Here is a 25,368-nt window from a genome sequence, read left to right as displayed (position 1 = left end):
GGACCTTCACAAGGCAGGGCCAGGTCCTACAGCATCCAGTTCCAAGAGCTGCACAGGGAAGTACTGTCCTCATAAACTCCTGGTGAAATGGGTGACACTCCACTGATTTATGTAATATCAGTTCTAAATTTAGCCATGGATAAGAACTGAAATAAAGAACATAAACCTTTATGGAGCAGGAAAATCTACCTTTCAAGTCCAAACAGACTTATGAAGAATTATTCCTGAGCTGAGCTTACCACTTGCTGGTAATTTTTTCACTGTCTCAAATCCCACATCAAAAGAATTTCAGGCTGTGACAGACAGATATATATACAGATATGGATATAGAAATAGATATAAATAGAGATTAGCACATTTTAAATTATCAGTCATTATTATTCAGAAACTGTTATCACTGTCATGCACACATGGTTCTGAAGAATGGAGACATTATTTTATTGAGTTATAGATGGGGAAAAGGCATAAAGAATACAGGTAATGCACATATTTGAAATAGCAATATAAACATAAACAGAAAAATGTTCAAGTCAAAGTCACATGAAAAATTAGACTAATCTTCAGATGCATTCTAGACTTGTATGTACAGCATTTTTACGGTCAAAGTAGAAATATAAACTCCAGAGATGCAGCACATCTCAAGAATACAAAATAAATAAACAAAGATGAGTGGCAATAAAAGAAAGAGAACTAACACTTTAATCTTCTTCCAGAATGATGAGAAATTTTGATATGTAAGAACCACGGGAGAAGATGCCCAATCTATGACAAGAACTCAATTTATTTCCAAACAAAAGCTCAAATAAAGTCTTGTGCCTGGGAGTGAGCCCCAAAGCATTTAAACTTTTCTCACTCCTGTTGTGAAGCTGAACAGTTCTTCTGTGAGAGAAACCTTGGAGCAGACCAGTCTTTCAGCATTCCTAGTGAAGGAATCCAATTCTGGGGATGAAGGGGACATCACAGTTATTTATCCAGAAGGAAGTTTTTCAGCAGCTTCCAACCCAAGATGACTTGAGAACAAGGAATAGGCTGGTTTGTTTCAGACTCTGCAGCAGTGTTTTCCTAATGGTCAGTGCTTGCAGGAGGAAGGCAATCAGGAGAGTGTCATGCAAAAAGCTGCAGTAATTAAGGAGGAAAAACCATTAGGCTCCACACTGGACACAAAATTATGGCTTAGAACAAAGTGGAAGGTGTCTTTTCCCATGGCAGGGTGTTGGAACTAGAGGATCTTTAAGGTCCTTTCCAACCCAGGCCATTCTATGATTTTCTGATTCTCTGAAGGATTAATCATTATTTCACTTCCCTTTCAGGAGTGTTACACTTAACTGAGTGACGCTGAGCACCATCAGCGGTTTTCCTGCTGGAAGCTTCTCCCTCATCCATTTGTTTGCATAACCAAATATCCTAGAGAAAAAAAAACCAGCCCTGTTTCCACTCCCACAATCATTGCAAATTAGATTTTTATGGTAGATTTTTCCTCTCCAGAAAAATAGGTCAGTTCCCCTACAGTAATGTACACAATCTGAGGCCCATGTTTCTGCTTGGAATGAGCCCACATGGAATGCAAGTGCCCCTTGGAGCTGGGCATCTTCACATGCCACCCTCTCCTTCAGCTGGTCAAGTGACTATTTGCAGATTTCCCCTGCCTTCAGAGCTGAAGCGAGGCCTAAATACTTAAGCCTTTTTCTACTTCCAATCTCCCTCTCTGAAAATATGGACCATAAATATCCTCTCCCAGGAGATTAGTCCTGGAACCTTATTGGGCTTAAAGTTACGTTCAAACAATGTCCTAATAAAAACAAATAGTAAATAAAGTGCGTTCCAAGGACATCAAATCATGATTACAATGACTTCCATTTTTGTAGAACTTCCAAAATAAGTCTTTCTTTCTTTACGCATTGGAAAATAAAAAAGACTTGGTACACGGGAATAAGTTAAATAGATGGATATATAAAAGTAAAAAATAACAGGAGATTGCTTAAGAAGAATATTTAAAACCAGAAAAGTTATTCCCAAGTAGCTTCACAGGCAGCTTCTGTAAGACAAAATAGAAAAGAAAGAAGAAGAAAAAAAGGGATTTTTCAGCTCAGTGGGATGAAAGAAGTTGGTTTCAACGGGGTCTGAAAGGGAGCAAGGAGTACTGTGACCATAACTGCACACCTGAACCACGTGATTTTACACACACACACCCCTCCCTTAAATCCATCACAATGGAACAGTGCCTTCTTTCAGCGTGTGTGCAAATGTTCCGCTTCATAAAGCAGCTCTGAAAGGGCAAAGGGAAAAGAGAGCCCTACAAATACTGGTCATTCTCCCTGTGAGTCCTGCAGTGTGGGGACCACACAGCTACCCCCCTGCCTGTCTCAAAAGGCTGTTCCTCAGTTTTGGTAATGTTTTACACAGTTTTTGAAGGTGAACTTAAACCCAAAGGCGACTTAACATGAAAAAAAAAAAAAAAAAAAGCAGCAAAGTGAAATCCTTTAGAAAGGTTTTGAAGTGAATCTGTGTGAAATGAAATAAACAGTTCTCCCCACTCTGAAATACCAAAGGCAGTTTCTGTCAGAAGAGCTCCCCACGTGTTAAATCTGCAGTGAAGCCTCAGTGCCAGAGCTGGCACCCTTTGAAGTTAAAGGAAAATCTCCTGCTGTCTTTGTAGTGCCCAGATTCCTTCCTGGATTGAAAAATACCAGAGTAAGAGGTTTCCTAAGCTCCCAAGAGCTCTCTGAAGATCACTGACCAGTGATTAGAGGAGATGTCAAAGGGACTGGGTTAGAAACCCCACAGTGGCTGAGCTGGAAATGCTCCTTAGAGGGATCCTGGTTTTGTTGTGAGTGATCTTGGAACAAGGCTTATCAAATCTGATGGCAGATTTGAGTAGAAAAAGAGAGATTCACAACTCAAAATAAAATACTTGGATTTTTTTTTATTTTACCAATTCCACTTTTCCTACTTTTTTCCCCTTCTGATTTATGTTAGCTAGAATCAAACTTGAGTATTATGTGGGTTTTTCATGGTATTTTCATACTCTCCTCCTTTCTTTTCTCCTTTTGAAGGAAGAAGGAGAGGAAAAAAAGGTTGGAAAATGAAAGGGACTTCACTCATTTAAATTTTGAATAAATAAATATTTTTCAGCTGATGTCAAATTAACTGAAATTGACATTTAATTAACTGAAATTTACGTTTTCATGTAACCATGCAAAATACGAATGTAGCATTTCGACGCTCTTTGATTACGTATTTTCTACAGCAGGAATGTCATGATTAAGAATTTTCAGCCAACTTGAGGGCATGATTATTAGGAGTCCCTGCAATCTGGCATCCTGAGCCATAATCTTTCTGAGTAGCACGGAGGGATCTGTTTTGAGCAGCAGAGCATCTACACTACAGCAGTGTGCTGCCTGTAATACAAGTGAGGATAACACAGGGCAGGAGATTAATATTCTGCATCACACTGGGCTCTGTTATTTTTATCCTGCTGTTTCCTTCACTCACCATCTCATGACTCACACTCTCCCCACACTGGAATTTCTGCCTCGGTCTCGTGGCTCACTGGTGTGCTAGGGAAGCCGTGGAGAGCTGTCTGGAGAACACCACTCCTGCTTGAGCTCCAGGTTGCTCTGGAAAACACAGAGAGGCAGCAGAATTTACTGGTTTATCACACACCTGCTCTGGCTGTTGCAAACTGTCTACAGCACTTGTGAGGGTTGCAGTTCTTGTTTCTACAGCCTTAGTGACATGTCTGGTTGCAACTCCCAGTTCCAGACAATCTCATGGAAAGCTGGCACTGCACCAGCCTTTAGTAAAAGTACAGGGCTCAGCCTGTGAGGGGGGAAAGGGCTCTTGAGAGACAGGTGAATGTAATTCAAGATGAGTAAAAGACCTGCTCCTCACACATATCTCAGGGATATGGTCCTCGGTGCCACACTAGGCAGACCGTCCAGGGTTGATGCTTCCTGAGGCCAAACCACAGTTCCCTGACATGGGATGGGAAGGCCAGGTCACAGGAGGACTTAGATGTTGAAATCCTTACTAACTGCACATATAGCTATGGTGATTCCAAACACAGAACATCAAAACCCCAGTACAGTCTGCTGCTGTGGAATCCTGCACTCACCCTTCCCAGTGGATTCAGTTCCCCCTGTGCCTGGACTCTGGCTTCTCTTTAAATCCAGAAGTAACACGGAGTTTGCCAGTAAGGAACCTAAATTCTACCTCTTCCCAGAAATGAAGCTGATCAGAGGAAGTATAATTATTTTCTCTTACCTCCTCATGGAGTGGTAACAGCCCCTGCTCAAGAATTCCAATTCCCTCCTTTCACTCTAACTGGACTTCCATCTCCATCTTCCTGAGGGCATTTCCAAGCCAGTCAGAAGCCAAAAGCACAGAAGGTTTGCTCTTTATGTGAACAAGCAAATTATTCTCTAGGCTAGAGGGAGTACTTCAAACAGCAACTGGATACCATATCACGCTTCAAAAAAATATTAATACCAGAAAATAACAGATAAATCTCACTCTAGATGTTTCCCCCTCTTTTGCCCTGGCACTTTCAAAAATGAAGTTCATTGAAAGGTGTCAAAGAAGCCTTGTCCACAGAATATTTACAAAAAAAAAGGTGTTTTTCTGGGGAAAGGGGAATAAAATCCTAACTTAGCTGTGAGAATTCTACTCACAGAATCACAGAATCACAAGGTTGGAAGAGACCTTCAAGATCATCAAGTCCAACCCAGCCCTAACACCTCAACTAAACCACGGCACCGAGTGCCACATCCAGTCTTTTTTTAAACACATCCAGGGATGGTGACTCCACCACCTCCCCGGGCAGACCATTCCAGTATTTTATCACTCTTTCAGTGAAAAACTTTTTCCTAATATCCAACCTATATTTCCCTTGATGCAGCTTGAGACTGTGTCCTCTCATTCTGTCAGTGCTGCCTGGAGAAAGAGACCAACCCCACGTGACCACAGCCACCTTTCAGGGAGCTGTAGGGAGTGATAAGGTCACCTCTGAGTCTCCTTTTCTCCAGGCTGAGCACCCCCAGCTCCCTCAGCCATTCCTCACAGGGCTTGTGTTCCCAGCCCCCCTCCAGCCTCGTTGCCTCCTCTGGATGTGCTCAAGTGTCTCAATGTCCTTCCCAAACCGAGGGGCCAGAACTGGACAGAGCACTCCAGGTGTGGCCTCACCAGTGCTGAGTACAGGGGGAGAATGACCTCCCTGCTCCTGCTGGCCACACCATTCCTGATCCAGGCCAGGATACTCAGGAACAAGATTCCCCTCACACTGAAGCAATGGGCTTTCCAGGACATTAGAGTGTCTCTAGCCAAAGTCATGCCTTTTTTTGCTGAGAAGGTAGCTAGGTGTCAGCTTGGTTCTAGAGTCAGCTTGGTCTGGAGTCAGTTTAGCAGAAGGGTCGCTTGTGATCCACTGTGTTATTCCAGCTTTCCCAGGAAAACATAGCAAAGGATGTCAAAAAGCCCTTTCTCACAAGCTTTTAGATCCCCTGGCCTCCTGCTTTTTCTTTCTGCTCCAATCTGGCTCTCCAGGTAACACTGGAAAACATAAAGCATGTTTTATTTCTGTGGATGTTTTGTTCTCCAGATTTGTCCTGGGGCAAACTTCCTACCCCTCATGTCAACTCAAGTTCACATGGACTGCTGCTGATGACTCAGAACAGTCAAGGAGCCTTTTGTTGGTGACACAGCCTCATCCAGAAGAGACTTTGTTGCTCAGAACCCAAACACCAGCTTGAGCCATCCGTCACATGCTCTGCCCTCTCCTCTCATCCCTCCCCAGCATAAGTGGCTGCCTGGAGGGGGGCAGATGTGCATGATGGAGCAGGAAGGCTGACAGCTTGCACACCCACATCACATCCAAATGTCAGGTCTCCCCCGAATGCAAAGGGCAGAAGCTTCCCTCAGTCCACCCTCACTAGAAATGTGACCTCAACACAACAGTCATGCCCTTCCTCCCAGACAATTCCTCCAGCTGGAGGATGATCAATGTGAGAGCCCCAGGAGAGGTTGAGGAGGATGTGATTACTGACCTGAAATGAAGCCTGTGCACACTGAAGGAGAAGCTTCCACTAAAGTCTCTTCCACTGGAATCAGCACCTCAGGACAACAAATGCTGCTGCAGTTTGAAAGATGATTACCAAAAAAAAAAAAAAAAGCTAAAGGGAATTGGAGCAGCCAGAGAAAATCTTGTTAATGCAGCAGTGTCCTGCTGTGAGCTTTCTGTTTAACAGAGAGGCTCCTTGGTACTACTGAGTTAAACAAGTTTTTGCTGTCAAACACCTGTCAGTAGTTCTTCAGAGTAAGGTTTGTCCTGAGCTGCAATCTCCTGTCCTGAACCTGTCTTTGTCTGCAGCTCTTCTAAGCAGACTCTATGAATCCAGAGGAACTATTCCCATCTCTTACTTCTCAGCCCTGTCTTATCACCTGAGGTACACAGAAGGTCAGGAAAGGACATAAAAACATCTCAAACAGGGCATCAAGAGGATGTTTCCAGGCTCTCTTCAGTGGTGCTCAGTGACAGGACAGGCAGCAATGGCCATAAACTAAAGACAAGAAGTTCCACCTCAGCACGAGGAAGACTTTCTTTCTGCTGAGGGTGGCAGAGCACTGCAACAGCTGCCCAGGGAGGGTGTGGAGTTCCCTCTCTGGAGACATTCCAAACCCACCTGGATGTGTTCCTGTGTCACCTGCTCTGGGTGACCCTGCCTGGGCAGGGGGGTTGGACTGGATGAGCTCCAGAGGTCCCTTCCAGCCCTAAGGATTCTGTGAAAGCCATCACTCAGAACAGTCAGGAAATGACTTGCAAAGAGCAGCTTTCCATTCACATGGAGTTGGTCTCTGCACTTCCTCCCACTCTTCTCCAAACACGAGGAAAGGAAGATGCAGGGACACTTTTGTCAAATGGACTAGAGTAAAGCAAAGGACTTCCTCCATTCACTGCTTTTTCTGGAGGATGTTAAGTGCTTGGAAGATACATTTTTCATGGAAATATTCCTGATTCAATCCAGAGTTCTCTGGCAAAAATTTCCTCAATCCTATGGGAGATGAGCTCTTTGCCACCTCTCACAGACAGTAACTTGCAGCTCCTACAAGCTAGAGCAGGGTGGTTCATTTTAAACAAGATTTTTAATATTCCAGAAAAAAAACCATAAAACTAATGTGATTTCCTTCTAGTGATTCAGAAGAAGGAGTTGCAATCCAGAGGGTAAACTAACTACTAAAATGTATATAATCACTATAATTTCCAGAGAGCAATGATCAAAATTGCCTCACATCTGTACACTGCATTCCAGGAACTCAATTTTCATAGCAAATGGATGCCTACCATTGGATGAAAATCTCATCTGGCACTGAAAACAACAAAGAAGGATGGTAGTTCCTCGCTCAGAGCATCACTGAAAAGCACTTAAAATTATTGATGTAAGATTAAAGCCTTAAAAATAAAACTACATCATTAAAGAGCAGGAATTTTGCCTTGAACACAAAGTCACCAGTTTCAAGACAAGTATAGTTCTATTTTTGGAACAAGAATTAATGAGAAAGGAATCTGAAAAACCCAAACATCACTACTCGATATTTTGTCACAAGAAACGTGAGATATTTCTCCATCTCACAAAGAGTTTCTGTCCTAAGAGGAAAGGTTCACACTTTGCTTTTTCAAGAAACTACAAGTTTTGTACTTTCTAGTATTAACTGATTTATGCAAATTTTATACTTATCCTGTCCATAAATTAATGAGTTGCCAATCTTGCTGTATTTTAAGTCAGATCAGCACCAGATGGAGAGCAGACTTGCTTATAAGGGGTTTTATCAAAAGAGTAATTAAGCAAATATACATCTGAAACCCAGTGTCAATACTGACAAATCTAACAAACTTTCCTAAGGAACTACCTGATTCTGTGCTGGCTGGATTCAGTTTTAAGTTCTTGGCAGAGATCAGTATTCTGCACTTGAGCTGTGCTGTCCAAAATGTCTAAACTGAGCCCTGAGCTCAGTACTGACCCCCGTGAAGTCAGTGGCACCACACCAAGTGTCTTCCACTGTGTCAGGACTGTGACTTACTGTTTTTGAGTCAGACATTGGCAAATACCTAAAGCGCACCCTTTGGCTGCCGTGGCAAAGCCTAGATTAACTCTTTCACCTCCAGCTTAATTAGAGCAGCCTTGGTATGTTCAGCAGTATGAGAGCAATCTTTCTGTGGCATTGCCTTTCCTCTGTTCCTGCTCCCACACAGGCTCTCTGAGCACAGACTTTTGCTCTGTGAACTGGGAATGCAGACCAGGAGCACCTTCCCATCAGAAAAACACAGGCTCTATTGAAACAACAGCAACTCCCCCCATGAAATGCAGCATCGGGTCAGGTTTGCCTATGACAAAGGCAAATTTAGGCTGGCACAAGGCAGTGTTGAGTCTGACAGTGTGTGACTTTCACAGGTGCTGTTAGAGCTTGTGGGAGGTGTTGCTGTGACTCATGGAGGCTGGCAGAACTAACAGGGCAGAGTGGTGAGACAGTCCTGTTAATGACTCTGGTGGCTGTAGGAAGAACCAGGCCATTCACAAACTGAAAAGGGACAAAAGATCTTTCAGGAAAGGGCATGGGAGCAGCCACAGCTTCTCTGGGCAACTGTGCCAGGGCCTCACCACCCTCACAGGGAACAATTTCTTCCTAATATCCAATCTAAACCTGCTCTCCGTCAGTGTGAAGCCATTTCCCCTTGTTCTGACACTACATTTGTAAAAAAAATCCTCTCCATCTTTGTCCCTTCAGGTACAGCAAGGGATTTGTTCCTGTGAAGCCTGCACCTGCTTCAAGAAAGGCTGAATGTCCCCTCTCAGTGAGTGACACACCTGGTGTAATCATGGCAGAAGACCAGGCAAGGCTCCCCGGTGCTTGCATTCCACTGAATATTTACATTTCTTTGGAAAGATAGACATGAGATAGAGTAGCCTACAAATGATCAATTTATGTACAGTAGTTAGGACAAAAGGAATGTTAAGATTCTTCAGAGAAAAAGGAAAAAGCTGGGTGAACATACAGCAAAATGGCCAGTAAAACTTGCAGCCAGTAAAATCTTGTATCACAGAGATCTAAACTTTTGTCTGAGTTCTGAAAAAACACATTCTGAGTATTTATAGTGATGCTGGTTAAAAAGAAGCCAGCCCAAATTTAAATCTGAATCAGGCTAAAGCTTAACCAACAGTGAATATTCAAGAGACCTGGCTGCCACCACTTAGAATTTAGAGTCAGTGCTCTAAATTCCACCTGTGAGAGACCACCAGTGAAGTTTCATTACCTGCAAAGTGAAGGCTTGAGTTCACTACACAGGGCGCAGTCACAGCTGTAACAGTGACAGGGTGTGTGAGAAAAAGAGAGTGAAAGTGAAAATACCATCTTTACAGTAATCCATGGATCAGCCCACTTTAGGATCCAGCTTCAGGTGCTGGAGCTTAAAACTGACTAAGAAGCCTTACAGGAGATGTATGAATGATCCACAGCAGAAAATTTAAAAGCAGGAAAAGGAATTACTTTCTAACAGAAGATGCAATTAGGCTATGGAACTTAGTGACACAGGTAATCAGAGAAGGCAAAAACTGAACCGGATTCCAAAGGGCCAGGACACTGAAGGAAATATCCAGATTATAAATTACAGAAAATAAAAACATGGAATAGATTGTTATTCCAGTTATCTTTTCAAATAGCAAACACTAATCTGGCATACTGTGAATCTACCTACACAAGGTCTTTACACATCAGTTCAGCACTTGCAACCCCCCAGGTAGGATTCCTTAAGGGAAGTCCAAAAGTCCCATTTGGCTAGAATTGTTCCCACCTTCTCCAGCTCCATTTTTCCCAGTTTAAGCATTATGGACTGACAGTGATACCCAGCCTCATATAAGAGACCACAGAAATAGATTGATTCATAGTTTAGGCTCCAAGCTGACAGTGGGGAATAACTGCCTCATCCTGATCCTTTTCAAAAGTGATTTTTGCCACCAGTTCAAAACAGGGCTCAGACAAACCCCTGTTCCATCCAACCAGCAGTGGGAAAGTTTACCAAAATCAGCACCAGTGCTATTTCATCCTCTCTCTGTCTGCTGAAGCCAGCTGCAAAATATCCATTCAATTCTACAGCAGAACAGGTCTTCAGAGTCCAAACACAATTTGAAGCAAGTAAGGGTGGAGTGGGCATCTCTCTGGCCCAAATTCCAGTCACAGAATCACAGAATGGTTTGGGTTGGTAAAGATCATCCAGTTCCAACCCCTAGCCATGGCCAGGGACACCTTCCACTAGCCCAGGTTGCTCCAAATCCCATCCAGCCTGGCCTTGGACACTGCCAGGGATGAGGCAGCCCCAGCTTCTCTGGGAAACCTGTGCCAGGGCCTCTCCACCCTCACAGGGAGCAATTTCTTCCCAATATCCAATCTAACCCTGCTCTCTGTCAGTGTGAAGCCATTTCCCCTTGTCCTGTCACTCCAGGCCCATGTCCAGAGTCTTTCTCCATCTTTCCTGTGGGCTCCCTTCAAGTCCTGGAAGGCCACAATGAGGTCACCCCAATCCTTCTCTTCTTCAGGCTGAACATCCCCAGTTCTCTCACCCTGTTTGTATGGATAGTTATCATCCCCATCCTGGATTGATCCCAGGGGTTAGTGCTCTGCAGCTAAGAATGGTAAAGGTTTTTTCATCCCTTCTAGGATTAAGTTACTCTTCATTCAATGCCTATGACATTTGATAACAGCTACGACACAAGTGCTGTTGAGCAGCACAGGTCACCCTCAATGCCACCTGTACTTCACCGTGGGTGATACCGATGGCCCTCGACACCCACAGGTGATAAAAGGAATGCAGCACACCAAAAAAATGTTGCTCAGCACCGTGTTGAAGTGTTCCCTTTGTGGATAACAAATTATGGAGATGGCATGTCTGTTTGCAATGACTTCAGTGTCCTCCCTGACTTCTGAGATGACTTTTAAGAATGGGGACTGTCTCCCAAGGAAAAAGCCATGTTTGTCCTGGTTAGTCCCTGCACAGCCATTCTGCTTTAAAATAATAGAGGTTAAATTTGGTTTGGAATTCCAAAGTGGACTCAGTTACACATAAGTCAGACCTACCCTTATTCTAAATGTGATTATCCACAAAGGAGTGTGCAACATTTTAAGTCATTGTAATTAAGAACTATTTTTTTCTGATTCCCATTCAGATTCCTAAATGTTCCCATGTAGCTGAAGCCTTACAGATTTAGGAAAAAAACTCTCCAATCTCTGGTCATTCTTTAGAGAAGAAATATTGCTGTAAATTCTTGCCTGTAAAATCTGAAGAGGCACAGTAATGTCCCTTTTACATGCACTGCATTTTCCCCAAACAAATGTAGCAGGAGCAAAACAGGTCAAAATTCTGCAACAGGAACTACAAGATGATTTTCAGAACATACATGTGTTGTGGCAAAGCCCCAGATACACTTCTGTTCCCAAATTTGATTTATCACCTAGGGTATAATGAAAGGTAAAGCTCAGTTATTGCAGATTTTTGCCTTTTTTTCTATTTTTTTTCCCTTTTCCGTTTTTTTTTCTTTTTTCTTTTCTTTATTTTTTCTGGAAGATATTCTTTTGTAAGACATTTCTTGCTTTTAGCCTGTGTGCTTATAGCATTATTTAGAGAAGCCACTGGGCAGATGGTCCCCAAATGTGAGTTAATAACTTGCAGGTAGCTTTTGGGGAAGCTTTTTGAAATCCCTTCATGCAAAATGATTTCACAAACTGCCTGCATGCCATTCTTTAGCTATTTGAACAGACTATTTCAAAATGGTCAAAAGAAAAAAATGGCAGATTACATTCCATTTGTTTTGCAGCAGGCTGCTACACTTATTTTACCATGGTAAAGGAACACAAAGGGAAAATAAAGTACATACATGCCTTTCACTGAAGATTTTTCTAGACCTGGAAGCCATGACAGACTTCAAGGTGAGGATGTTTGGGCCTCTGCCTCTCTTCTGCAGCAGTTCTTACCTTTCAAAATCAGGTGCTTTTTGAGAGAGGATGAGTGTTCAACAGTCATGAGTCAGACTGCACAGCATTGTAAGAATAATGTAAAAATCGGATTTCAAACAGGAGGCTCTTCCTCTTCCCCACTGGTTTGGTACAGATTCTGTGTGCTTTGCATGGCATAAAGTCAGAAGTGTTGACTTTGTCTGGTCTGGTGAGCATTTCATCACTGGTTTTGAACAGATTTCACCAGAAATCCATCACTGACAAAATTCTGCAGCCTTTCTTAACAATGGCAGCACATCAAATGCCTTCTGATCCTCACCCAGATTTGCCTGTGTGTGAACCAATCAAGCATGACTGCCCCTCTCTCCAGGGTGATTCATACCTTTAGAAAATAGAACAAAAAAATGAATATTTTTAGTTGGAAAGGCCCAACTGTCTGAGCACTCCTCTCCTAGTGCATGTTGCCCAGCATTCCCCTGTTCCAGGTGCAGAATCCAGCATTTGTTGTTGTTAAATTTCACCCCATGGCTCACAGACCATATCTCCAACCTCCCAAGGCCTCCTGGCTCTGTAGAAAGTCAACAGGACCTCTCAGTTTGGTGCCACCAGCAAATTTCTCATGGTGTGTTCAACTGCTGCATCCAGGTCATTGATAAATAACTGGACAGGACTGGCCCCAGACTTGAGCCCTGAAGAAACAAGGCCCAAGGTATAAAAAGCCATCAGCTCAGAGCCCCAGGCTGATACTTACAGCAATGGGGAAGGGAAGGGAAGGGAAGGGAAGGGAAGGGAAGGGAAGGGAAGGGAAGGGAAGGGAAGGGAAGGGAAGGGAAGGGAAGGGAAGGGAAGGGAAGGGAAGGGAAGGGAAGGGAAGGGAAGGGAAGGGAAGGGAAGGGAAGGGAAGGGAAGGGAAGGGAAGGGAAGGGAAGGGAAGGGAAGGGAAGGGAAGGGAAGGGAAGGGAAGGGAAGGGAAGGGAAGGGAAGGGAAGGGAAGGGAAGGGAAGGGAAGGGAAGGGAAGGGAAGGGAAGGGAAGGGAAGGGAAGGGAAGGGAAGGGAAGGGAAGGGAAGGGAAGGGAAGGGAAGGGAAGGGAAGGGAAGGGAAGGGAAGGATCTCTGCCTCAAGATGCAAGGCACAGTTTGCCTTACTTCTAAGCACACCTCTGCTTCTTGCTGTTACCCTGTAAATCCCATCTAGTTAGCATTTGCAGCACTTCAGAGAAGTCTGTGAATATATCATGGTCTCTCCTGTGTTGATAGAGCAACAGTTTAGGACAGGTCATGCCACAGCTTTTGCCCAAGAGAAGCAGTTTTAATTCCAGTCGTTCTTTCCTCCAGGCAGCCAGCTACCTTTCCAAAGGCTGTAAAAAGAAGAATCCTTATCTTCTTCAAGGCCAGTGTCCTTTTGCCAAAGCTGGTTGCAAATGGCTAACAAATTCAAAAGCTACTGATGGACAAAAGAGTGGCTAAAAACCACCAAACCCTTCTCCAGACCGAACCCACCTCAGCTCACTGCTGTCTGCAGAGCTGATATAAACCCATTTCTGCAGTGCTCCACAGAGCCAACCGTGTGTGAAAATAGCTGTCCTAAACTTCCTGCTAAGGCCACCACTAAGCCACGGTGTCCCTGTGTGGGGAACCATCCCCAACACGAGCCAAGCCTGGGAGCCCTGCTGGGGCCAGAGCATGTACTGGCATCACCATAACCCTGCTGAAGGGTGCCTTCAACTCCTGCATCCAGGTGGTTGATAAATATGTTGAAGATGACTGTTCAATAAGGAGCACCAGGCACAGCCCCATCCACTCAGCTTGGAGTATGGAAATCAGGGAGATGATGATGAGGCAGAGCCTGCAGAAGAGAGAGAGGGATGTGTCCTGGAGTGACTTTATGATGCTGCTATTCCCATTTGTCTGTTTAGCCCAGAAATAAGTTTTGCACCTTTCAGACTGGTTCTGAGAGTGAAGGGGGGAGAGAAGCACGGAGTTTTTTTTCAGGAACTGCACTTGCTCCCCCGTATCCTCTCCTGGACTGTGTTGTCTGCAGCACAGACAGACATCAGGACAAGGCTCTCCTTTGCTTCTAGTTAGTTTTTAGCTAGCTGAGGCAGAGAAGTTCCCTGGACTGTGGTTTTTTCTTTTTCTTTGGACCTGTTCAAACCTGCTCTGGACTGAACACCAGAAGAGCACGGGCAGCTCGCAGCTGTGGCCCACGGGGCCGGTCCTGGGCCGTGGCATTTCCAGCACTGCAGGGACTGAGAACAGCCTGGGTGAGCTGAGCTACAGCCCACCAAGGGGACTTTCTGAGTTTTTTTGAGGTTTTATTGTTTAATATTGTTAATTTTTTTTGTGCTGGTGAATGCTTTGCCTGTTAAAAAAACAGTTTTTTCCACTTTTCTGCAAGGAAATCTTTTCCTGAACCGGTTGGGCGAGGGGCCACTTGAATTTGCTTTCTAGAGGAACCCCTTTGGACGTTTCCTCCCAAATTTGCCCTAAACCAGGACAGGATGGGATAAGGATGCTGTGCACAAAAGCACCCTGCCACTGTCCTGGGATGGCTGATGTGCCCACCAAAGCTGGAGGAGAGCCGTGCTGGCTCTCTGGAGCAGCCAGCCAGGGCCAGCTCAGCTCAGCACATCCTGATCCTGCCAGGCAGCAGGGCAGGCTCAGCACTGAGCTGCTCCCCGAGCACTGCCTGGCCTCAGTGGAGCCAGCAGCTCCAGGCTCCCACTGAGACCCAGAGCCAGCAGCTCCAGGCTCCCACTGAGACCCAGAGCCAGCAGCTCCAGGCTCCCACTGAGACCCAGAGCCAGCAGCTCCAGGCTTCCAGTGAGACCCAGAGCCAGCAGCTCCAGGCTCCCAGTGAGACCCAGAGCCAGCAGCTCCAGGCTTCCAGTGAGACCCAGAGCCAGCAGCTCCAGGCTCCCAGTGAGACCCAGAGCCAGCAGCTCCAGGCTCCCACTGAGACCCAGAGCCAGCAGCTCCGGGCTCCCACTGAGACCCAGAGCCAGCAGCTCCAGGCTTCCACTGAGACCCAGAGCCAGCAGCTCCAGGCTCCCACTGAGACCCAGAGCCAGCAGCTCCAGGCTCCCACCGAGACCCAGAGCCAGCAGCTCCAGGCTCCCACTGAGACCCAGAGCCAGCAGCTCAGTGGGGGCTGGCTGCAGCCCTGGCTGGAGATTGAGCCGTCTGTTCTCAAGCTGATGCTGCGCCCTCAGTGCCTGCCCTGCGCTGCCTTAGTCCCTGTGCCACCCCCTGCTCGCTCAGTGGGAGCCTGCCACCTGCCAACAAGGCATTTGCTCTGATGAGGCAGCAAACGCCAGCCCCCCACACAGCCTATGAAAGTTGCTGACATTCGCAGCACCGCGAATCAGCTGCACTCATCCTCCAAATTCCAGCAGCTAGCTGGGAATTAGAAAGCTGCAGGTTTGGCTCACTGCAAACCAGCTCAGCTCTAAGCTGTCTTGTCCCAGTCGTGTCAGTACCAAACTGGAAGGAATAGCCACAGGTCAGGCAGATTTGTCTGCACCACTTCACAGTTCAACCTTGGGAAATCCATTTTTCACCAGGAACTTCTCCTGTCTCTGTACCTCCCTTTGGGAAAGATGCTAACTGGCTGTTTGTCATCCGATCAGAAAGGGGAATTGAATATTGCCTGGCTGAGTCACAGCCTGCTGAAATTCACTGCTGCCCTCTCTTTAAATTGAGAAGGCATGTCTGGCACACACTTGAGCAAGACACTTTATAAGCAAGGCTTCTTTTCAGTACAGGTACCTGGCTCATGGTTCCTATCCAACAAAGACTAAGACTTTACAAAATCAGCCATTGGCAGCGCTCCCAGGATATTTTTCCATTTGCACATATTTCTAAAAATGTCAACTCCAGTCTAACCATTCTCATCTGGGGAGCCTGACATCAGATGTACATTAGCCTGGGAAAAAAATTACCCAAAATGCTAGCCACTTCTAAAAAGGAAAACAAATTCCAAATATGTTACACTGGCTCCTGCCTCTGGGCTCTCTGCAAACGAGAGGAGGATATTTTACAGTGTGATTTTACAGCCACGATGATTCAATTAGAAAATCAGACAAGGGAATAGGGATGGGTTTTACAGGGATGAGAAGTGGATGATATGTGACATTCCTGTTCAAGCCTGACTTCCTGTTTGTTTGGGTTTGCTACCCAACAGCAGACAAAAAAAGTCTCAGGCAGAATCTCAAGAGCCACGTGCAGTCCTGGAATGAAATCCAGACAGCTAAACAACACTGCATCTGGCTGTGGGAGAGCTTCCCTAGGGAGAAAGCATTTTGGCTTGAGCATTTTGTTCCAGTCATCAGTCTGATTATTTTCTCTTCCAAATTCGGACCCTTCACACCCCTCCCCAGCATCACCTGCCCTGCCTGAGGGACGAGTGCAGCCAGGACATGCCATGCTGCCACTTGGCCACGCTGAGGCCAGGCAAGAAGTGATATTGTTGCCACACCGTGCCCACAGCACATGCCGTCAGCATTCCCTCACTGCTAAGAGAGATCTCCGTTTAATTTGGGCTGTCAGGGGTCAAGGAAAACAAAGGATGTAACTGCAGAGCTCAAGTCGATCTGAGCAGGACTCCTGGAATGGAATCCAGTTGTCTTCAGTGGGACTAATCTGCAGCTACAGAGTGAACAGAGTGCAGGGCATGCTTCTGAGATATTTTAAATATACATTTCCATGAATGCTGCAAAAATGACTTTACAACTTTCCCTCTGGGAAATAATTAGAAAGCCCTCCTCCCTTTACTGGCTCTGATGATGATTGCATCTGCTCACCTCCAGGATGTGTTTGGCACCTGAATTACACTTTTGCTTTCTTGCAAATCTTCATGTTTTCTACATGTTCATTTTCACTATGTGTCCTGTCTCTAAACATTAACACATAAATACAATAAACAGAGTTTTCAGCCTTACTTGATGAAACAGACCTCAAGGAGTGATACCCTGGCACAAAAAGTTCCATGACTTTTTCCCAGGTGGTGTACCTCAGCATTCCAACCTCCACATTCTGCTGGTCTTTTCTATATGACACCCACACTAAACCAATGTGCCCACTCATCTGCTGACATAAAAATCCCATCAGTAGGTTCACTTGTCCTTAGTGGTCCTTTCAGAGTGATTTACTTCTCACCATCTTCTTAGGGTAGTTGACAGCATTGACATCTCAAACTATTGCAGTTAGAGCTGTCAAGACCTATGGATACAGGAAAGATTTTAAATGGAAGTTTACTTCTACTTTAGTAGAAGGAAGTAGGAAGTTTACTTTTTCTTCCTCCTCTGACTGAATTTAACTCATGTTCCATTCCCTGGGGACCACTGGCATGCAGGCTCACCTTGAAGCCACAGAAGAATTGTAGCACTGGCCCATTTTCTGCCTGTGCTGGGTGGTCCTTGCTTTCTTCAGCACTAGAATGCAACTAGAATGCAGTGTCCCCACCCCTTCCTTGGTTTTTTGGGGTTTTTTTGGGGGTTTTTTTTGTTTGTTTGGTTGGTTTTTTTGTTTGTTTGTTTGTTTGTTTGTTTAATTTCCAGTCATTTCATGGTGGATCCTGCTGGACAGCAAGACCAGGGGATATGCACGGCCACCAGGGCCTCAACTGGAATTCTAAGCAGAGTTAGAAGATGCAGTGACTGAAACACAAGATACAGCCTACACTAGGGCCAGGCAAACAGGAAAATCAGCCAAAAACCAAAGCAACAGTATCCCACTCCCACTGTCAGATCCACTTGTGCTCCTCTGTGTGCAGCTGGAAGAGTGTGGTGATTTTTAGTTAGAGTTGCATATAAATGAGTGCAGGTGGAAGCAGAATTAGATGAGAACAGATTTTGGCAGGAATAACTGTTTTCAGTGAATAGAGACTGATTACTGTTTAAGAATGTGCCAAAAGAGGGAAATATGTAAAGCTTTTAAGATACCCCAAAAATTACCTGAGGGCAAGAGGCATCAAAGCAGGGTTGCATCTACACTTGCCACCTCAAGAGTTTGAGGGAATGTTCCCAAGCAATTAATCACAATCAACCACACTTCAAGCCTCCTGGTCACGCTGGTAAGTCTGCACCCAAGCACTCTCTCCCAAAATACTTCCTAGGCACGAGATGGGCGTGAGCAGAGGCCAGGAAGGGAGCCCAGCAGGCTGAGTGCTGAACACCTTGTTTCAGAGCGAGCCTCTGGCAGCAGGAGCTCAGCCTGTCTCCTGCCAGCTGGCCTCAGTGCCAGGGAATGGTCCTGGGCACATTTCGTTTTCTAATATAGATGCAGTCAGGATGTCTATGAGAATTTGTATCTCCCCCTCAGTGGAATATCCAGCTTCCTTTTTAAGAACAGAGCTACCCCGTTTTCCACTAGCAAGAAGCAGTGCAAATGCTATTTTGAAATGCCCAGTGTTTCCAAGCCTCCCAAAGAGATTTCTCTCTCATGCTCCAGAATTCTGCACTTCTCAGACTCTGCTCCGCTGTAAATATGCATCAGTGAGATGGAGATACTCTGGGAGTGGGAAAGGAGAATCTGACCCAAATTTTGTTGGTTACTGGAATTTACTCTGCCAGACCTGCAGGAAAATGCCAGTGTCTGCCTTAGATCCACACTTCAGCACATTCTCCTAAAGGCAGGTACCTGTATCCTTTCAATGCACTGGGCAGACTTTTAAAACACGATCCTGAGCGATCCTGTGCAGGTATTTTGCCCAGTGGCTGAAATGCAGAGACAACTGCAGAGACGACAGAGACAACACCATCCCTTTGTCAGTCAAATGCTCTGAGAGCTCAGCTTCAGATTCCTGCTCTTCCCTTTGCTTCCTCTGTGGCTCAAGGAACACTCTCTCCTTCAAAGCACAGAGGCTAAATTTAAGCTAGAGGGCATTCCTTCCCAGAACAAGCTTTGTCACCCCCCAGACTCTCTGCTTCTTTGCACCATTCTCTTGCATAATGAAACACCATGTATTTTCACAACAGCCTTCCTTTAAACAGCCCCCCTGTGCAGCACTGCCTTGAAAATTACTGTGTTTTCTGAACTGAGAAACTCATACAACTGGCTCTGCAAATTCATGTTATATGAATCACATTCAATCACATCCCATTAGACCTTCAAATCATTTTAAACAAGACAGAAAAAAGAATTATAAGGTTATGTTGCTTAAGTAATTCAAATAATTCTTCACCTTTCCAATCACAAGCATTTCTACCTATAATTAAGCAGGGAGGAGGGAGAGAGAGAGTTTTTAAATGTGTTGAACTTGCTTGAGAGAATTAAGTATGGTAAAATGTAACCAATCTCTACTAACTGAAGAGAGCAAAGCAAGCCCTGGTATGGATTTTGTGATATTTTTTAGGGGAATTACTACATGCTAGGACACCACCACTGGAGTAAAATCATGCAAAGGAAGAAATTCTACCTGCTGCTTGTACACACCAGACCCTTACACCAGTGTAGTCCATTTACATCCCATCTTTTCCTCCAGCATCTTCATGGAAACATCAGCCCTGACATGAGTATTTATTATGCAGCTGCACTGTCATGAGAAGAGCTGCAAGGTTCCATTGCACTCCTCACCCAGAGGAGTGAGGAAACCACCATTCCTGGCCAGGGTTGGACATGGGATTTGAGAGAAGAGACCTCATATTTCAACATTTATGTCCAAACTGGCTTTGTCAGAAAACTGGAGAAGGTCAGCGTAACCAGATTCTTCAGAGGGAAATTATTACCTGTTTTCATCCAAGGTGATTCTCCAGCAACATCCTTTCCAATGTAAATTTTAAGACAACCACAACTGTTTTTCAGAATATTGCAAATTACAATCTCCATGGCACACCACAGTTGAAGGACAGAAATAAGATATATCTTTCTTTTTTTCTCTTCTTCCTGTCAATCAAGTGTTAAAACTGATTTATTTGGAAACATCTCCCTGATGACTGTGAATTATTTACACAGAAGACAACTTGCAGATGACTTTTGGTAAATTCTAAATTCTATCTGGAAAATTATTAATTCTGCAGTAACCATAAAGACTGTGTGCTAGGAAGCCCAAGCTCTAAATAAAACACTTTGTTGCCATCTAGGAAGGACAGTCATTTTACTATTAGATCAGGTAATTTCTGGGGCATCCACAGCTTCTCTGGGTAACCTGTGCCAGGGCCTCACCACCCTAACAGGGAAAAATAAATCTGTTTAATATCCAATCTAAACCTACTTTCTGTCAGTTTGAAGCCTTCTTTTTCTTTAAACAAGCTGGTATTTCTCTTCAAAACTTCTAATTCCAATTAATTCTTTAGTCATATCGTTATCAGCTTTATTTTTTTCCTATTCCAATTAACATAAAAGTTTTTATTTCATATGATTTCAATGGCTATTATAACCACATATTTCACAATATTTCATCATACAAATATTAAGTATGTTCTGGTCAATTGGCCCACAGAGTTACTGGTGAAATTCCATGTAATGAGCTGACACACTGATGTCAGGAGGCATGACCCAGTCTACTGTAGTGTGTCAGTACCCTGAGGTCCCAAATTTTGGCCAGAGAAGCAGAACTTCAACAAGCTGACCAGAAGAACTGGGGAATAGTTAATGCATACAGAAAGAAAGTTAAAAAAAAAAACAAACAACAAAAAAAACCCCAACAAACTACAAACAAAGCAACCAAAAACCAAACATTACAGAGCCTGTGAAAAGTCTAAATGGCACAATCTAAAAAAAAAATATTTAGTGGTGCTGTGTATAGCAAAAATCATGGCAGAATGATTTTGGAACAATGATTTTAATTGGTCATAGGCTAGACTATTATAAAGACTTTTTCTATTTCTATTTTTTTAGACATTTGTAGCTGTGGAGTGAGGCTGGTGGTCACACAGTGACGTGGATAAAGCTGAACCAAAGGCAGGCAGATGCTGTTAGAGCTTCAGCTCCCCATTTCCCTGCTGCCCCTCTGTCCTGCAGGGGATCAGCCGCGTTACACCCTGCCTGCCACACAGCATCCCGATCCCACCACTGCCCAAGTGGCAAGGCCAAAGTCCTGATGAGGTGCTTAAAGCCCTCTTTCCCTTATTCCCTAAATATGGCAGCAGCCACCCCGAGGCCCCTGCCAAATTCCACTGCTGTTCACGGCATCTTGCTAAATGGCTGGATCAGATGTCAGTGAGGCAGCTCGTCCCTCACCGCGGCTCAGTGGCACTGTCACATGCCACTGAACACTCTCCTCATTTGACCTCAGCTCCAGCTTCACTGACACTGACCAGGAAGAAGAATTTCTTCACAGAAAAGGTTGTCAGGCACTGGAATGAGCTGCCCAGGGAGGTGGTGGAGTCACCATCCTCAAAGGTCTTCAGGAAGCAACTGGCCGTGGCAGTCAGTGCTCTGGCCCAGTTGACAAAGTGGTGATCTGTCACTTACTGATCTCCGAGGCCTTTTCCAACCTCAGTGATTCTGGGACAGGTTTCAGAAGAGTCAGACTTTTTGTGCACAAATGTGTCTCCCCCTGAGAGTGCTCTGACATGTGCTTTGCTCCCTAACAGGAGGTGAAGGGCAGTGCCTGAAGAATGTCTCAGCACCACCTCCACCAGACCAGCAGTGTCTGCTGCTGGAGAGGCCAGGGAACAGCCTGTAGGAGTGCCATGTTCTCCTCACAGAGCCCAAATGAAAAGAGCACACAAAAGAGGGATTTGTTCGTGCTGCTCAGAGCAGCATTAAGTCCTCTCTGTGTTCAGTGACCCCACCAGATGGATCATGGTGCACAGCTGCTGGCATCCAGTCCTTGCCTGCAGAGCCACCCAGAGCCATGCAAGAGACCACAGGGGGAATCTCTCTTCCCTGAGATCCACATTTTAGACCTCTCAGTCCAGCCAAACCCACTCCTGTTTGTGCCTCTCCAAGCCCTGTCCCCCTCTGGAAGGCTTGGTCTTCCCTTCCTCAGCCTTTTCTTTACCCTGCCTGTACAGAGAGCGTGGTGCAATTGTTCCCAGAGCTCCGGGAGATGAATGGTGTTACATAACTGCTCGGTACTGTTTCATCGTTTTTTAGCATGATGGAAAAATAAAAGGGAAATGTGGACTCCCCTTGGGGCCAGGTGAAACAAACTAAACTTACATTACTGGTGATCCAAATGAACATTCACTTCAGCACCCCCAAGAATGCATTTTAGTGCACAGTGTCCCACGTGAGAGGACAAGCCATTAATAACTACAGCATGTGTGGGGTGAGGGAGCGTCACTGTTGCAGCTCCTATCCAAAAGAGTTTACAAAAAAGTGTTGGTTTGCTGTTTGGCTGGGTTTGTTTGGGGTTTTTGATGTCTGCAATGATTTGCTATTCATTAAGTGCTGATATCTTGATGCCTTTGATATGGCAAAGAGATCTGATTCAGCCTGCTGTTCATTGCAGGTCAGCTAACATAAAATCAATAGTGGTTAGGGTGTATTACCTTCTTGTGATAGGCCTAGAAAATTCTCTTCCTGTCTCACATTTCCAGGAGCCTTCTTCAACAAGGGATTCAGTTCTTACTCTCACACTCTTCTGCAGCACAAATTTGCATTGGCACATTATGTGACTGCATCGTGTACCCACATATTTACCCCAAAATCCAAGGGGAACCCATGGCTCCACTGTTTCAGCCCTGTTTATAACTTATCTTTAAATAACCATCAGAGAATCAAAGAATATCTGGAGCTGGAGGGGACCCACAAGGAACATCCAAGTCCAACTCATGATCTCAAACCTCAAAATCATAAAAATCAGTGCATCTAAAACACGTGCTGAAAATTGTATTGGTTTAAGCATGTATCTGTGCTAAATGCTCTGTTGAACTGGGCTGCAACCATGTCCTGGTCACATTACTCAGGGTTTGGCAGCAGTACCTGTCATTAGAAAGCAAATCCTTTACTGCCCTATAAGCCAATAGAAATTATGTATTTGTTTGTAAAGGTGTCAATACCGAATTTGCCTGAATTGTGCTTAACAACTGCTTAGAAACCCACGCCAAGCAAATCTTTTTAACTGTTCTTTAGAATGATTTGTTTTCTTTCTATTGGAAAGTTCTGTTGTTTTGTTATGGAAAAATACAGCATATTCAAACAGAAGACTGAATTCAATTTCCTGTCAGATAAGTGAGCTCAGGCAGCTCCAGGAAGAGAAGGCAGCACTTGAACTTGTACTTCCACGAGGAGAGAACCAGTTCAGTGAAAGCAACAAAAAGACACATGGTGGGGAGAAGAAAAGTAAAAAAGGAGGAAGACCAGGCCTTCCCTTTGTGTCACCATGAACAGCTTGACCCATGCCCCACAGCCCTGATCTGCTTTCACCTACATCAGCTTGCTGCACCTACTACACAGATGTAATCCAGATCTCTAAAATCCTTACAAAGGATTCCAAGCAAGTGGCTGTGTGGACACAGTGCCCCTGCTCCGAGGAGCTGACAGCCCAATCCAACACAACACACAGTTGGAAGACCAAACTCTGGTGGTCAGGCAGGTGGGGGTAGTAGTTCCAGAAAGACCACCCCAAAACTTTATCCTGAAAGACTCACTGCAGTTATCTGGTGCGTGTTCAGGCGAGTCAGATGGATGTGATCACTGAGAGCAAAGCAAAGCACTTGTCTGAGCAAAAAGCCTTACTCTAAGTCCATCAGTGACCTAGGTCTCAGCACGTGCAGCAGAGTGACACCACTTCTTTGTTTCATCTGAGATTCAGCCTCACCAAAGAGCTGATTCTGCACTTCCCTCTGGTGCAACAACTCCCACCAAAGCAAAGTGGAGATCTCCCCGAGTCTGGAGTGCAGCTGCACTGGATGCTTTTCCTGTCAGTCGTGTTTCGGACAGCTCCTCAGCACATTACAGCCTCATTCCACAGCTAAATAAACAAGCAAACCAACCAAGAAACCAACATCTAAAATTCTAAAATTAATGTGAAAGATGCCGTTCTCTATTACGAGATTCCAATTCCTTCCCCTCAGCCCTGGGTTTTGGGCTGAGCACTCTGATCATTAAAAGTATGACTTGCTTGGCAGTTATTTTACTGACCAGGAGAGACAAAATCGTCATGCATTTGGGCACTATCATTAAAGAGCACGGTCAGGGACAGGAAAGCAGCATTTGTGTCTAGGGGAGAGAATGTCAGAGCGCTGCTCTGCAAAACTGATCTCAATTTATCTCAGGACATAGATGAGGTACTTGAATAAATTATAATCCCAACTGAGCACTTAATTATATTAGAAAATTTGTCAGAAACAAACCTTGAGCGATGTTGACAATTAAGCCTTCTCTTCTCTGCTACACTTGCTGTGCCACAGGATGTGGGAAAGGCATGGAAATCCTTCAGCAATACAACAGAAGCTGGAGGGGGAAACAGAGATGTCCTTTGCAAGAGAAATTGTAAGAAAGCTCTTTGAGCTAAAGGAGCAAATTTGTGTCGGTCTTCAGAGTTATCTGTGATCCTGATGAAGCCAATGTGTCACTCGTCTCTCAACAACACCTCAACTGTAAAATCCACAGCGCTGAGGTTTTGTTTGGAAATTGAAGAAACCAGGGGTGTGTTTTGATGAAAAGATGGTGCTTCCCACACATGTCCAAGAGAAAAGCCAGGCGATGGTTGTTGAAGCAGCACAGCACGCCACGTCCGACTCCTGAATTGCCATCCACTCCCGGTCTGAGAGAACTAAAACCAGAGAACTGTGTGCACAAATGGTGTGTGCATGCATAAAGGTGACTGATACACACGCTCAAGGAACCTGGAGCGTACAATGAAAACAGTTCTGCAGATATTGCACTCAATATTCTCCTTTCTTATTGTGCCTATCTGCTCCCTCATGTTTTTGATCTGTTGTGCACTTGAAAATCTGTTCAGATCACTTTCGATCCATTGTGCACTGGATTGAAACCAGTAACAGCAGACAGTGTATTTTTTTCCTTTAGGTCTCAAAAATATAACAAAGATATAAAACTGTAAAACCACACAAAAAAAAAAAAAAAAAAAAAAGAAGCAAAAAGCTGCACATACTTTTTTGAGTGGGGCCAGTAAGCACATGACTGAGTTACTCAGAAATTCTGAAACAGGAAGGTAACTAATAAAATTATTTATAAAGAAGTATATCTACAATATTTAATAATTTAAGGCTCACAAGAAACTAACATATCAATGACAATGGAAGTTTTCTGCTCTAGGGTTAAAAGCACCAAATTCACTTCACATACAAGATAACCAGATCTGAACTGATCACTAGTGGAAAACTCAGAAAGTGCTGATTTGCTAATGTTCCTAGTGCTTTAATGATATATTTCACAGGAATAAGAAATCTCCTTTCAACCATAAATACAGTCATACAGATACAAAATATATTTGAATAATTTCAATTTGAAAC

General features: G+C 44.6%; 1 long non-coding RNA gene across 1 annotated transcript; it reads right to left on the bottom strand.

The window, feature by feature from the left end:
* Window positions 1-414: 414 nt before the first annotated feature.
* On the bottom strand, window positions 415-25,325 carry LOC128788263 (uncharacterized). Its single transcript, XR_008431010.1, has 3 exons — window positions 24,244-25,325; window positions 3,493-3,617; window positions 415-1,116 (listed from the first exon to the last, which is right to left on the bottom strand). It is a non-coding gene; the product is annotated as an uncharacterized LOC128788263 (long non-coding RNA).
* Between the last annotated feature and the right edge of the window lie 43 nt (window positions 25,326-25,368).

This window comes from Vidua chalybeata, chromosome 5 (assembly GCF_026979565.1).
Source record: "Vidua chalybeata isolate OUT-0048 chromosome 5, bVidCha1 merged haplotype, whole genome shotgun sequence".
Lineage (NCBI taxonomy): Eukaryota > Metazoa > Chordata > Aves > Passeriformes > Viduidae > Vidua > Vidua chalybeata.
Note: the sequence above shows the minus strand (reverse complement) of the source record. Positions and strands in the feature narration are given on the sequence as shown.